Source organism: Ovis aries, chromosome 2 (assembly GCF_016772045.2).
Source record: "Ovis aries strain OAR_USU_Benz2616 breed Rambouillet chromosome 2, ARS-UI_Ramb_v3.0, whole genome shotgun sequence".
Classification (NCBI taxonomy): Eukaryota; Metazoa; Chordata; class Mammalia; order Artiodactyla; family Bovidae; genus Ovis; species Ovis aries.
The window spans coordinates 193,885,225-193,897,523 of NC_056055.1; the positions used below are offsets into that span (position 1 = coordinate 193,885,225).

Below are 12,299 nucleotides of genomic sequence, written 5' to 3' on the forward strand. Positions count from 1 at the left end.
AGACATGGGCTCAGCAGGGGGTGCCTTCAGGAGAGCCCTGGCTGCTCTCCATGCTAGGGGTACTATCAGGACTCTACACCACAGGGCCAGAAGCTGCTTGGTTACTGTCTTAGTTTGCTAGGGCTGCCATACAAAGTACAGTTGACTGGATGGCTTCACCAACAGAAATTTATTTTCCAAAAATTCTCAACCTTGATCAAGCTGTCAGCAGGGTCAGTTTACTTTGAGGCCTCTTTCTTTAGCTTATCCATAGCCCTCCTCTCCCTGTGTGTGTCTGTGTCCTAATCTCTTCTTATGAAAATGAAAGTTGCTTAGTCGTGTTCAACTCTTTGTGACCTGATGGACTATGCAGTCCAGGGAATTTTCCAGACCAAAATACTGGAGTGGGTAGCCTTTCCCTTCTCCAGGGGATCTTCCCAAGCTAGGGATAGACCCAGGTCTCCCACATTGCAGGCGGATTATTTACCGGCTGAACTAGAGGGAGGGGACATATGTATACCTATGGCTGACTCATGTTGAGTTTTGACAGAAAACAACAAAATTCTGTAAAGCAATTATCTTTTAATTAAAAATAAATAAAAATTTTAGAAAGACACTGGTCATTGCATTAGGCCCCACTCTAATGCCTCATTTTAATTTAATTATCTCTTTAGAGAATCTGTCTCAAAACACAATCATATTCTGAGGTACTGGAGATTAAGATTATGAAATATAAATTTGGAAAGAGATACAATTCAGACCATAACAGTGCATTAACGATGCCTTGCATAGATGCCATATTTCCAGCAACAACAATTAGTTCTAAAACATAGTCTCCAAACCTCAAAGTCTGTGCAAAAGTCGGATTATGGAGCCCCATTAGGTTCAGGTGTTGTAGGCTCCTCTCACACCTTACAGACTTTTCACTTTCATAAGAAAGTGCTTATCTGATTCCCCAAACTGCAGCAGTCCAGAGGGTAGAGGAACCACCAACCAGAAGAAAGCCCCACCCTCACCATGAGGGGCAGATGTGTCAACCATAGCAGGAAGTGACTTCAGCATTGAAAGGGTAGCAGCAGAACCTTGAGAGGCAAAACTCTTGTCAGTTGCCATGTAGTACCATGAAAGCAGATAATAACAATATTCCTGAATTGTCGAGAGTAGGCAATGTTAATTTTAAAAGCCTGTAGTAGAGGCTGTGGAAGTTTTCTCATAAAATACAGTGAAAATTGTTCGGGTGTTTGAAGGACATAAACTTCAGTTATTAAAGTAATTCACCTATGCAAAATAAAAATTTCCTAGTTCTACTAGATAAATACTTCTATCTACAGAAAAGGTCCTGCTTGGAATCCATGAAGATTTTTCTATAATCCTGAACATGACATATGAAAAAAGGGCTTTCCTGTCCAAGGGGTCCTTAATATTTAGGTCCTTCACTTCCTAGTGAGGCTTCACTTCCCAGTGAGGCAGTCAGTGACTTTAGCTAACAGTTTTCAATGAAGATGTTATCAGACAATTTTTAATTTAAGCCATCCCCCTGTAGTGTGCAGTGAATCAATATTTTAATAACTTCTATAATGTTTTTATGAATACTCTAATTTTGTGACATTGTAAGACGCTTAGTGGAAACATATAAAATATACTACTATGGGCTTCCTTTGTGGCTCAGACAAGGAATAATCTGCCTGCAATGCAGGAGACCTGGGTTCAATCCCTGGGTTGGGAAGATCCCCTGGAGAAGGGAATGGCTACCCACTCCAGCATTCTTGCCTGGAGAATTCCATGGATAGAGGAACCTGGTGGGCTACAGTCCATGGGGTCACAAGGAGTTGGACATGACTGAGTGACTAAGCACACATGTACACACAATTTTGATAAACTTGTTTTGATATTTCTTCATGTTTTGGCATACCAGGAGCCTCAAAGCTGGGAGCAATCCAGATATTCTCTGCTCTAAGGGCCTGCATTGGAACGTGGGGTGTGCTCGACCCCACCCTCCTCTGAATCATCTCCATTTTACACTTTGTGTTTCTGACCACCTCCTGTCTCATATCATAGTTATTTATAAAAGTGTTTTATCCATCTTACAAGATGTGAGCTTAATTTCTAACAGCCATTCCCCCACCTCCACCCCATGGTACAAGTACCTAGTCTTTGTTTTTCACTTGGTAAACCATTTGGATCTTTTGTAGTGTTTGTTGCAGATACCTTCCAAAGCAACCCTCAGCCCCCTCCCTGAGCTCAAAGGAATATCACCAGAATGTTTTACTAGAGAGTTAGTGTAGCTTGCCACAGTGGTGTGCTGGTAAATGTTTACCAAGAGGCTCTGAGGTAGGTGGTGAGAGGGAAGGCCTGATTCCTAGTGTTTACTGGGTCTAGACCTCACTGACGGTATAGCTGAGAAATGTACAAAACTGGCCCTTTCTGGCCAATTGGACTTCAGAAAGTTCTAGCACATCTCTGGCTCACACTTTAGGGACAGTGAGAAATGCTATTCTGTAAGGAATGGATAAGCCCACTGAATCCTTTCTTCACCCACAGAAGGCAAACCTGTGGTATATATTCATATGATTGTCTCGCTTTCCATATGTCTCACACTGATATGTTGACTCCTCTCTCACCTTCCCAACCAACTGCACAAGATCTTGACAAACACTGAGAAAGCTTTAAAGTCATGAGCAATGAGTCATAAAATAGATCCACTCAGAGGTTTTTTAAGGGTCACTAATATGAAGGCAGTTCACAACTCTCAGAATTAGTAATGTGTGCATACAGACTGATTTTGGGGTTATAGTCATTAACTCTCCAAATTAATTTTTTCAAGTATTTGTTCAACTTCCTAGCCCCCTTTGCATGTAAACACATGCATTTCTTAGATAAATGCTAAATATGTCTGTGATTCAGCAATTTGTATCAATGAGAGGCAATATCACTCCTTTTCCATTCAACCGCCTCTGCCCTACTTGCATACACCAGAGTGAGCAGATTTCAAATTTCTTTAATCAGGGATTTGGGGCTTTACTCTTCTATCTCTCAATATAATGTTTGTTCTTATATTTTGACAGGTAGTCAGAATATTTAAGTTAAATTAACTCTCATTTTGGGCTTCCATGGTGGCTCGGGGTAAAGAACCCACCTGTCCATACAGGAGATGTGGGTTTGCTCCCTGGGTTGGGAAGATCCTCTGGAGGAGGGCATGGTGACTCACGCCAGTATTCTTGCCTGGAGAACCCCATAGACAGAAGAGTCTGGTGGGCTACAGTCAGCAGGGTCTCAAAGAGTCAGACATAACTTAGCTACTGAAAAACAACAACTCTCATTTTATGTAGTATATGAGAAATACCCTTTTTTCCACTCTACAGGTACTCATAAATGTTCATTAATTCTTACATGAACAAGCTGAGATTATTTCTAATCTAAAGGAAACTTTCCATTCTTAGAAGAACTAGTTTTCCCACCCGAGCCAATAAAGGTTGGACAAAAGTATCTACCCTTACTCTACTTCTCCTTTGTTAAAATAAAGGCATTTAGTTGTCTATCTCCCACAGCCAGACTCTTTCTTAAACTTCCAAGTCTCAAAAACATTGGCAAGTTATAACTGAAATCTTATGCTTAGCTATGCTGGTTTCTGGGACTTGAATGGTAAGAAAGTTCTGAGCCTTAAGAACAAACTCACTGAAAAGACTATAGTGAAAAAGACAGACAATAACAACTATTAGTGAGGATGTAAGGAGATCGGGTGCCTTATATATTGCAGATAAGAATGTGAAATGGTTAAGCCACTTTGGAAAATAGTTTGGCAGTTTCTAAAAAGTTAACCATAAACTTGCCGTATGACACAGCAATCCCAGTCCTAGGTATTTACCCAAGAGAATTGAAAATGCCTGTCTATATGATAACATGTATGCGAATATTCATAGTAGGTTATTCATAATACAGCGCTACACTGAAAAAGATCCAAATGTCTATCAACGGATAAATGAAAAAAACCAAAATGTAGTATATCCATACAGTGAAATACTCTGCAATGATAAAAAGTAAAGAAGTACTGATACATGCTGTAAGGTTGAGGGGCCTCCCAGGTGGCACTAGTTGTAAAGAACCCATCTGCCAATGCAGGGGATACAAGAGATGCAGGTTCTATCCCTGGGTTGGGAAGATCCCCTGAAGAAGGGAAATGGCAACCCTCTCCAGTATTCTTGCCTGGAAAATTCCATGGATACGGGAGCTTGGCGGACTATATTCCATAGGGGCTGCAAAGAGTGGGACTCTGAGTGACTGAACATACAACACAGAAGGTTGAAAAGCCTCAGTAATGGTAACATTATGCTAAGTGAAAACAAACAAACAAAAAACCTATATATGGTATGATTCCGTTTATGTGAATTTTTTTGTAAAGGCCTATCAACGAGAGACAGCAAGCAGAGTGGTGGTTGTTTGGGGGCAGGGACTAGGAACAAATAGACAAAGGGTCTTTCTGGGGTGGCAGAAAGTTTACACATTTTGCACTGCTGTAAATGTAGTAAAAATCATTAAATTTTATGCCTAAAAATGAGTGAATTTTATGGTGTGTGAATTATAATTCAATGAAAATTTTAAAAACCCAACACAACAAATAAAGGCCTTTGTTAATTCCACTTGGCCATTGATTTTCCTTGCCTGATGACAAATCCCAACATGGCTATGAGTCACCTTGGCACATCTTTTCCTTAGTAGATGAGGAGAGTGGTAAACATGTTCCTAGAGGAGGCAGTGGTTAGATCAGGCCCAGAAAACCCACAGATGCACTGGCAGATTTTTTTTTTCCTCACTGATCAGGTTGTCTGCAGGGAAGGACATGGCTTATTCATTGAGTAACCACAGCTGGCCCTGGGAGGGAATGAGGTTCTGTTGAGGAATGCGTGTCCCTGCTGTCATCTGCATACTGGGGGAGCTGTATTAGATGTAGGGTATTGCACTATCTTGATCCCAGGAGACAAAGATAGTTCTTGGGATGGTTTCTTTTACCACCAACCTCTTTCTTACCAAATGTCCTCTCTTTGGGACATAGCAGAATAGGAAGCTCACAGGGAACCTTCTGGTTTTAACTTGGGCTTTTGCTGTTGCCAGTGGTGAATATCCTGGAGCTTGTTCCAGAACAGCCATATGTAAGATGGCAGTTCCCATAAAGGGACTGTCCAGGAGTTGGGAGAGCAGGAACTTTGGCAAGGAGTCTGTGATATTATTCCAGGCCCAGGGGGAAAACAATACGTTATTTTTTGTCCATAAAACTAGCAAACTGGAAAATTAGGACATGCATACTGTTTTAATTTGGAGTTCTTAGAAAATAATGGACTTGAGAGTATAGTCTGGGTGACTTAATTTGCTTCCAGAAATACCTCTAAGGAATGTTTCACACTGGTGGTCTGGTTCCTCTGCCCTGTGGCCCCACCTACCTTTTCATCTTGATGTTCTTTTATTTTCTTGTATGTAAATGATTTTTAAGGTGTATTCACCCTTGAAAAAAAAACTTTAAAAGTATTTTGTTATGCTAAAAAAACCTTAACATGAGTTCTACTTTCCTGACAAGTTTTAAGTACACAAAATACAGTATTGTTAACTATTGGCTGATGTTGTACAGCAGATTGCTAGAACGTTTTCTTTTTGCACAACTGAACCTTTATAACCATTGAATAGTAACTCCTCATTTCTCCCTCCCCCAAGATCCTGGCAACAACCATTCTATTTTATTTCTATGAACTTACTATTCTATGTACCTCATGTAAGTGAGTATTTATCCATCTGTGTCAGTGATATACCACTTAGCATAATTCCCACCAGGTTCATCCATATTGCCATGCATAAAAATAGCAGGACTTCCTTCTCATTTAAAGCTGAATAATATTACATCATAGGTTTATACCACATTTTCTTTATCCATTCATCTGTCACCTGGACATTTAAGTTTTTTCTATAACTTGGCTATTTTGAATAACATAACACTGCAGTAAACATGGGAGGGCAGAAACCTCTCTGAAAGCCTGATTTCAATTATTTTGGACAAATACTCAGTACTGGGGTTGCTGGACTATACAGTAGTTCTAGTTTTAATTTTTTGAGGAATATTCATATTGTTTTTTATGACAGCTGCATAATTATGCATTCCCACCATCAGTGCACACGTGTTCTCTTCTCCACATCCTCACCAACAGTTAACTTTTGTTTTCTTGATAATGGCCATCTTAACAGGTGTGAGGTGAAACCTCACTGTGGTTTTGATTTGCATACCTCTGATGATTTGTACTTACCCTTCTATTACTAGTGCTTGGCAATGCCTGCAACACAGCAGATGTTCAATAAATATTTGTCCAAGAAGTGAATTATTTAAAAGTAAAGTCATACTCAGTACATGCACAAATGAAGATTCAACTGGGGGGGTGGAGGGTGAGGGGGCAGTAAGTAGTGTCTAGGACACAAAAGCAAAAAGTCTGCAGGCTGATTGGGGTTCCTTCTGGTTTCATATTAGAAGGCTACCAAAACAGCTGGGGCCTGAGGACTTGAAAATTTCACCACAATGGAAAGAGATGAGTATTTTTAGAAGGAGCAAAATTTAGATGTTTTGCACAATCTTTTAAAAATCATTATCTTAAATATTTACATTTTCTGAATGTTTGTGCTCTGGAGCAAACCCCAGAAATTTATTTTTTTTTTCAATCTCTCCTATCCTTCAAGACTTGCCTTAAAGCATCTATCCCCACAGATGCTTTTCCTGAAACTTTCAAAAAAATTTTTCAACAAATATTTGTGTCCTACCTTCCTTTGAACCCCCATATCCTTTGCAACACTCTTCTTGCCCACTCACTCTCCCCACCTCTGTCTCTTGTGACAGTTCTCAGTTCTTATCTAATTCTTCCCTCTTGAAGGCAAGCTCTGTCGTGACAGCAGCAGCTCTTTGTGTCCCATACATAAACTCTAAGGTACTAAACATTTGTTTGATTGGACTTATTAATCATTTGGTTGGTATCAGATTATTTTCTTAGGCAAGGGATACAGCTCTGAAGACGTGGCTTATAGACCCCACGTACTTTAAAATATTAATAGCTCATCTTCTAGAAACTGATGTCTATACATAGGTGTTATGATCCAATTTTTAAATAGAAAAACATTTTTTTTTCCCTAAAAACATTTACCGACTTGAAGGTATAAAGGAAATACTTTCAGTTGCTCAAGTTTATCAAAACAATGCCTAATTTCATGAAGGAAGGAAGAACTGGGGTGAAATTCCATTGCTATGTTTGATTGTTGCTATGAAAATACATAATCAATATTTCACACTTCAGTTCAGTTCAGTCGCTCAGTCATGTCTGACTCCTTGCGACCCCATGAATCGCAGCACGCCAGGCCTCCCTGTCCGTCACCAACTCCCGAAGTTCACTCAGACTCATGTCCATCGTGTCGGTGATGCCATCCAGCCATCTCATCCTGGGTCGTCCTCTTCTCCTCCTGCCCCCAATCCCTCACAGCATCAGAGTCTTTTCCAATGAGTCATCTCTTTTCACACTAGTAAACAGTAATTATGAAATGTTTTTCGCTGTGTAGATATGCCCCTAATTGATATTTTTTTTATATGACAGTTCAGTTCAGTCACTCAGTCGTGTCCTACTCTTTGTGACCCCATGAACTGCAGCACACCAGGCCTCCCTGTCCATCACCAACTCCCAGAGTCTCTCCAAACCCATGTCCGTCAAGTCGGTGATGCCATCCAACCATCTCATGCTCTGTTGTCCCCTTCTCCTCCTGCCCTCAATCTTTCCCAGCATCAGGGTCTTTTCAAATGAGTCAGCTCTTTGCATCAGGTGGCCAAAGTATTGGAGTTTCGGCTTCAACATCAGTCCTTCCAAAGAAATCCCAGGGCTGATCTCCTTCAGAATGGACTGGTTGGATCTTCTTGCAGTCCAAGGGACTCTCAAGAATCTTCTCCAATACTACAGTTCAAAAGCATCAATTCTTCGTCACTCAGCCTTCTTTATAGTCCAACTCTCACATCCATACATGACCACTGGAAAAACCATAGCCTTCACTAGATGGACCTTTCTTGGCAAAGTAATGTCTCTGCTTTTGAATATGCTGTCTAGGTTGGTCATAACCTCCCTTCCAAGGAGTAAGCATCTTTTAATTTCATGGCTGCAGTCACCATCTGCAGTAATTTTGGAGCCCCCAAAAATAAAGTCTGACACTGTTTCCACTGTTTCCCCATCTATTTGCCATGAAGTGATGGGACCAGATGCCATGATCTTCGTTTTCTGAATGTTGAGTTTTAAGCAAACTTTTTCACTCTCCTCTTTTACTTTCATCAAGAGGCTCTTTAGTTCTTCTTCACTTTGTGCCATAAGGGTGGTGTCATCTACATATCTGAGGTTATTGATATTTCTCCCAGCAATCTTGATTCCAGCCTGTGCTTCCTCCAGCCCAGCATTTCTCATGGTGTACTGTGCATATAAGTTAAATAAGCAGAGTGACAATATACAGCCTTGACATACTCCTTTTCTTATTTGGAACCAGTCTGTTGTTTCATGTCCAGTTCTAACTGTTGCTTCCTGACCTGCATACCGGTTTCTCCAAAGGCAGGTCAGGTGGTCTGTATTCCCATCTCTTTCAGAATTTTCCACAGTTTATTGTGATCCACACAGTCAAAGGCTTTGGCACAGTCAATAAAGCAGAAATAGATGTTTTTCTGGAACTCTTTTGCTTTTTCGATGATCCAGCAGATGTTGGCAATTTGGACAAGGCAAGCTTCAAAAAAGAAATCAGTTTAGACTTTTGGAGCTGCGTAATATCTGTAAATATTTCTAATGTACAACATTTCTGATATCTTTCCCATTCTCTTATTAGCATGGGCATTTCTAGAAAGACCCCAATTTTCCTTTCTGTCTCTATGTGGCATGAAGGAAGCCATATTAATTGGGTGATATTTATGTGAGCTGGATTCTAGCTTTGACTTTGGCAATGAATAACTGAGTAATCTGGAATAAGTCTCTTGGGATCTCAACGTTCTTATCTGAATCTGAATCATGAGGGAAGTGGACATCAGGATTTGCCATCTATAGCTTAGGATTTCCTGTCCCCTCAACACTGAGGATCTTTAGTTCACTTCCTTTTCTCCCCCATCCTGCTGCACCCAATCATTGTCCAAAGAACCAGATTCATGGGTCAGGAGGCTGAGTGACAGATGACCTGTCCAGGATAGAAATGCTATGTTGACACCCTTGGGATAGATATGTGGTGAGGTGGGACAACGTGACTAAGCCTAAGCATAGACAGGACAAAGGCTGGAGAAGAATGGATCCTGCACGTGTAGCATCTTGGGGAAGAGAAGACAAGGGGTGAGGACAGAGGGCACCAGCTGGGCTGGGAGACCTGTGCTCAGGTGGACTACACTCCAAGTCCTAAGGTTGTCACCAGGAAGCCTGGGTCCTTAAACAGTACCCTCTCCCTTCCAATCCCCATAAACTCCTGGACAGACTTCTAGCAGCCTCATTAAGGGCCAATTCTGGTTTAAAACCTTCTTCATTATAAGATAAGTACATCAAAATACCAAGTGACGATAAGATATCAAGCCAAAGGGCATGAGAAGATTGTGAGTCTAAAGTGAAACCAGGACTTCTCTCCATTGGCTCACAGGGGAAGGTCCTATGAATAAAGGAAGCCCTTGGGATCTTCTTTCTCTTTCCCAGTTGGATCTCACATAAGCCCACCAGTGCCGCATTGGACTCAGCCTCCTTGAAGGTTTACCTCTGCTCCTGGGCTCCATGCTTCCCACTGTTCTCATTGTTCTTCAGGATTGTAGTCTATGAGTCCCTCCTGTGGCCAGGGCTGGACCTCAGGAATGCAGGGCTAAATGCTTCCATTCCTCTCTTTGCTGCTGCTACCGCTGCTAAGTCACTTCAGTCGTGTCTGACTCTGTGCGACCCCAGAGACAGCAGCCCACCAGGCTCCCCCGTCACTGGGATTCTCCAGGCAAGAACACTGCAGTGGGTTGCCATTTCCTTCTCCAATGCATGAAAGTGAAAAGTGAAAGTGAAGTCGCTCAGTCGTGTCCAACTCTTAGTGACCCCATGGACTGCAGCCCACCAGGCTCCTCCGTCCATCGGATTTTCCAGGCAAGAGTACTGGAGTGGGGTGCCATTGCCTTCTCCGATTCCTCTCTTTAGGCCTATCTGAAACCTTCTTTTAAACTGGTGGAGGAGTTATAAGGAGGACACAAACAGGAGTCACAGCTTGTGTTACTTTCTAATTTTGCTTGAGATGGCTGAGCCTCCCAACAAAGAGATGTTTTTAAACAGATTAAAGTAAAGAAGCCAGCAAACAAACAGTGCAGGCAGCATCTGGTTTCATGGAGCACCTCATGTACTTTAAGGAAACATACTGCTCTCCATTTCTTCTTAAACCCTTCTGCCATGAGTCATGCCTTTCCACCTTGGCTGATGGTTGTGAGTCGTGCCTTTCTGCCTTGGCTGATAATTGTGACTCTTGACTTGTATATCATGTCTGCCTGTCTTGTCTAGGATTTAATTTATTTTGAAACTTTCCTGACAGGACAGGTATACTAATGTTTCCTGAAAGCATTCATTACTTCAGTCCTCCCCATAATTAAGCTTTTTAAATTTTTTTTTTTCTTTTAAAGAAGACTGTATATAGAGTTTAATATCTCAAATGACTATTAAAGAAATCTAACTGCTTTGCCCTCTCTGCCTTTCAATCCAGATTCTACAGGACATTGTTTTATTTAGAGTTAGGGTATGCATGGATATGAACTTGGGCAAACTTTGGAAGATGGTGAGGGACAGGGAAGCCTGATGTGCTGAATTCCATGAGGTTGCAGAGTTGGACACAACTGAATGACTGATCAACAACAGGGTGTTGAAAATCTTAACTCCTTCATCACTTTATCTTCAGTTTGGAAAATCTGCAGAAAAATTTCTCCTGGATCTAAGGGCAAGAAACCTTTTGCTTCTTCTCTTTAATCAGTACATGTTCATAGATAGTCTTGTGATTCTTATAATAATCATGTTTATTTTTACTTTGGCACAGTTCTACTATAGTAATTGTGCAAAATGCTATAGCATGTCTCCTGTATACTAATTTTCATATTGTGTCTCATCATTACCCAACTTTCTGTGGTTGGTATTGATTTTTTTCTTAATTCTGGAAGAAGATTTCTCTCCAATCTGTTTATATTTCAAACTATTTTTAAACTTTTTATTTTGAGCAAATTTTAGGTTTATAAAAAACCTGCAAACATAGAACAGAGAGGTCCTATGTACTTTTAACCCATCTCCTCTTACTTTTAATTTTGTTCTATTGTATGTATTTGTAGAAGTCACTGACAATTCCTTTTCAAGCAGACCCACATGTGTGTCACTAGTTTGGCCATCTGAAACCCTGAGCCTCTGGTCAAACAGGTTGGAAATGACTTATGCATACATCTCTGGCAGCTCTGACATAGGAAGGATGCCTAGCTTAAAAATGAACTACCAGTTCAGTTCAGTTCAGTCGCTCAGTCGTGTCCAACTCTTTGCGACCCCATGAATTGCAGCACGCCAGGCCTCCCTGTCCATCAGCATCTCCCAGAGTCCACTCAGACTCACGTCCATCGAGTCAGTGATGCCATCCAGCCATCTCATCCTCGGTCATCCCCTTCTCCTCCTGCTCCCAATCCCTCCCGGCATCAGAGTCTTTTCCAATGAGTCAACTCTTCGCATGAGGTGGCCAAAGTACTGGAGTTTCAGCTTTAGCATCATTCCTTCCAAAGAAATCCCAGGGCTGATCTCCTTCAGAATGGACTGGTTGGATCTCCTTGCAATCCAAGGGACTCTCAAGAGTCTTCTCCAACATCACAGTTCAAAAGCATCAATACCTTCTAATAATTTGCTAAAAAGTGACTTGGCCACAAGGAAATAGGAACTAAAGAATATGATTCAGAAAAATGGCCATTAGGACTATCAGTTTAAAATTCTGTATTTGTAGAAACTGAATTTTTACAATGTTCATAATCACTATTAATCATAGGTGGTTTCATATCTATATAACTGTCTATAAGCATTTGCATCCACTTATCATATTTCCCCTGTACTATTTGGACTTAAAATAATTCATAATTAGTTTTTCATCAATAGAAAATTAGTAATTTTTTCAGCGATCTAGCAATTTGTGGCCTTATAATAGGTTATATTAGAGGTTATGAAACAGCATGAACCTACTTTTAAGAAGTAGATGTTTGTGCTCACGTGTGTGTGTATGTGTTGGAAGGAAATAACTCAAGATTTCAAAGTTTCAACTAG

At 40.9% G+C, this 12,299-nt stretch overlaps 1 protein-coding gene across 1 annotated transcript in view; it reads left to right on the forward strand.

The window, feature by feature from the left end:
- NABP1 (nucleic acid binding protein 1) overlaps positions 1–12,299 on the forward strand; it is a 133,093-nt gene that overhangs the window by 34,093 nt on the left and 86,701 nt on the right. The gene's annotated exons all lie outside the window — the stretch shown is intronic.